The following is a 2,892-nucleotide window of genomic DNA, read 5'->3' as shown; positions in this document are numbered from 1 at the left end:
TCCGGGTGGGGAAAGCAGCGTCTCCAGGAGCTCCTGCTGCAGGGGGGGCTCCCGCTGGGGCGAGTGGTCGGGGAACTGCTGCCCCTTCTCTTTCTCTCCCGGAGGCCGCGGTTGTCCGCTCCTCCCCGGGGTTGTCGTGGGCTGCCTTTGCCACAGACTTGCCTGGGCTGTCTCCGTTCAGCCCCGTTCTCCCTCCTGGTGTGGGCGACCTGGGACTGGTGGACGTTTACTGGCTTTGAACAGGAGCTGCTGTGGGTGAAGCTTAAGATGCTTGAAAAACGTGAAACAGCCAGAGAACAACATCAAGGTGATTGAGCCAGAAGGTGCTTCCTGCGGCAGGGAAGAGACAGCCAAGCATTTCTGGGTGAGGAAGGGTCCCCTCTGAGTTGTCCTCAGCAGACCAGATTGCTGATATGTACCGCAGGGTCCGTACGCGTATCCAAAATCACGGTATGGCCATGGGGAAGGGTTGTGTGCGTGCAAGGCTGCACATCTGGGAAGCTTCATATCGCAAGAGCTGTAAGACACCGCTGTGTTCTCTTAGGTGGAGGATGGTCAAGTGACCAGCGCTGCAGAAGAGGAAGGGACAGAGAAAGAGAGAGGCACCTGAACTGGAAAATTCTGTGGGCAGCGCTGAAAGCAGGAGCTGCGGTGAGTCCCAGGCTTTGGGGCCGTGTCCCACTCGTCAGGAGCCTCCGTTGGCTGCAGTCTTCACAGACCTTCACGAAAGAAGGACGCTTTAGATTGCCACTTAGCTTTACGCCAGAAGTTTTTTTCCTGTCTTGGCAGAATTCCAGCTGCCAGCGTTTCTCCGTGGTCGCCCTTCCTTCTGCCGTGATGGTACAGGACAGACGGAAAGAATCCGGAGTGCTCTGCGAGTACGAGGTGCGTCTGCGATGCGCGTCTGCTTTTTTCCTGAGGTACTTGTAGTGTGGACTCTGAAGTTAACGGGAAGGATGTGCCAGCACTCCTCCTATAGTTTTTCTGTGAAATATTTTAACAAAATCCTTGTCGCTTCCCGCTGTCAGGAAAGAGGGGAGGGTAAGTGACTTCAGATTTGTAAATTCTCAGCGGCACGGACTAAGGTGAGATAAATCTCAAGGTCCATACAGAAACATTTATTAGCTTACCAAAATGGTTAGTATAGATCTTAACAAGCCCACGATAATTGGTTAGGTATATAAAAAATTATGGCAGGTGTTGGGGTGTACATTGTGTTAGTTAACACCAGGTGTAGGACAACTTATGGCAAGCGGTGCTTAAGGTCGTACTTAAGGTCATCTTAAGGTCATCACTTCACAGCTCTAACTGTTACTTAACAATTCCAAGAGAAAAGAGAAACTGAGGGACAGAGAGAGGAAAAGACAGAGAAAAAGACAGAGATAAAGAGATCGCGGGTCCTGGTTCCAGCGTCTTTTTCAGGGATTCTTCCCAGGCATAATCTTCTTCTTTCTTGGGAAGAATCTTCCCAGGCACTATCTATTTCTTTTGTTTCTTTTTTGTTCCCTCGGGGCACTTATTTTCCCCTTTTACGTTTGCTGAATCAGCACGGTCCGCCCTCCTTGCTGAGGACGGGCTCAGCTCAGGTTTCTCCCTTCTCCCCGGTGACGTGTGCCATGATTTGGGTGGAGAGACGAGTGCCATGGTCACACATGTTTAGCGTGATCTCTGTAATCTTCATTAGCACATGCAGGGCGTGCGCTTTCACGTGCGTTTCGCGGATAATGAAGCAAAGGTCACTCATGGGACACAACGGCCTCGAGAACTGAGAACGAGCGAGCTCACGGCACGAGTGGCAGAACCGACCTGTCTTCACAAGACAGTTCTCCCACACTTTCAGCCGCCAGAAGTGTGAGCCTCATCAGCTGTTTGAAGGCCAGGCCTGCGTTATTTATTTCCTTGCGAGTGTTTGAGGCGTTCCACTGAAGGCTTGGAGGGGCTCCTGCCCCTCGGCAGGGAATTTACAGTCCGTCCCTCACAATCCTAAAAACAAAATAAAGTCTGTCCTGGAGCACGTTACGCCTCTGCAAAGCTTACTTCCCTCCATTTATTTTTCTCTTCCTGAAAGCATATTCTTCTCTTTCTGGGTGCTCACTGTCAAACGATACTGTGAAAATAATTCTGTACTAGAAGAGGGAAGGAACTGTTTGTAAGAGTTCACATGTCCAGAAGAAGCAGGCTTTGCTTTCACGATAAAAACTTTATGCTTTCTCAGTCAATAAGTCTTTAAAATATTTCACAGCGGTACTCGAAAACCTCACTGAGATACTGGCATCTGTCCTAAAGGCGATTGAGGTCAAAGAGGAGACACGGACAAAACGGGACAAACGGGCATCGCCTCTCTGTGTTCTCCAGGCTTTGCCGTGAAGCATCAGCAGCGTTTAACTCGTGACGGCGAATCCTGTGGTTTTGGTTGTGGTTTTGGTGACTTACGGCTTCAACAATGTCCTTTTTCTGTAACCTCGGGAGGAAGTTCATTTCCTTCCGCAGGCCCAAGTGCCGCGCGTCTCCCCCCAGTTGCTGGCATCGCCGGCCTTTGGGTTCTCGGTTGGAACAGTCGAGATACCATAAAAACGCGTTCCTCTGCGCCTTCAGCACAGCCAAAAGCATTTGCGAATCTGCCGGTCCTTTTTGGTAGCCCTACGGATCGCGGCGCCGGCGATTTGATTCCCCGCCCCCAAAAGTAAAACCATTTGGAGGAGTTTTTTCTCTCACTGATTTTTCTATGTTAAATGAAGCTAAAAAAAAAAAAGTGAGAGTTGTATAATCGACAAACTGACTTGCGTAGTTTAAACTGCAGCCGCCTAAACGGCTGTAGTGTACAATTTATGAGGTGTACCTGGGCAGTTAGGTATTTGTTCGAAATGTTTAAAAGGAGAGACAACTGAATGT

The 2,892-nt window shown here is 49.9% G+C and overlaps 1 long non-coding RNA gene across 1 annotated transcript; it reads left to right on the top strand.

Moving 5' to 3' along the window:
* The first annotated feature begins 240 nt into the window (after positions 1 to 240).
* LOC134526187 (uncharacterized) lies at positions 241 to 2,313 on the top strand. Its single transcript, XR_010073911.1, has 4 exons — positions 241 to 364; positions 545 to 651; positions 790 to 885; positions 2,243 to 2,313. It is a non-coding gene; the product is annotated as an uncharacterized LOC134526187 (long non-coding RNA).
* The last annotated feature ends 579 nt before the right edge of the window (positions 2,314 to 2,892 follow it).

Source organism: Chroicocephalus ridibundus, chromosome 22, assembly GCF_963924245.1.
Source record: "Chroicocephalus ridibundus chromosome 22, bChrRid1.1, whole genome shotgun sequence".
In the NCBI taxonomy this organism is placed as follows: domain Eukaryota; kingdom Metazoa; phylum Chordata; class Aves; order Charadriiformes; family Laridae; genus Chroicocephalus; species Chroicocephalus ridibundus.
The sequence above is the reverse complement of the archived record's forward strand: the minus strand, read 5'-3'. Positions and strand labels throughout refer to the sequence as shown.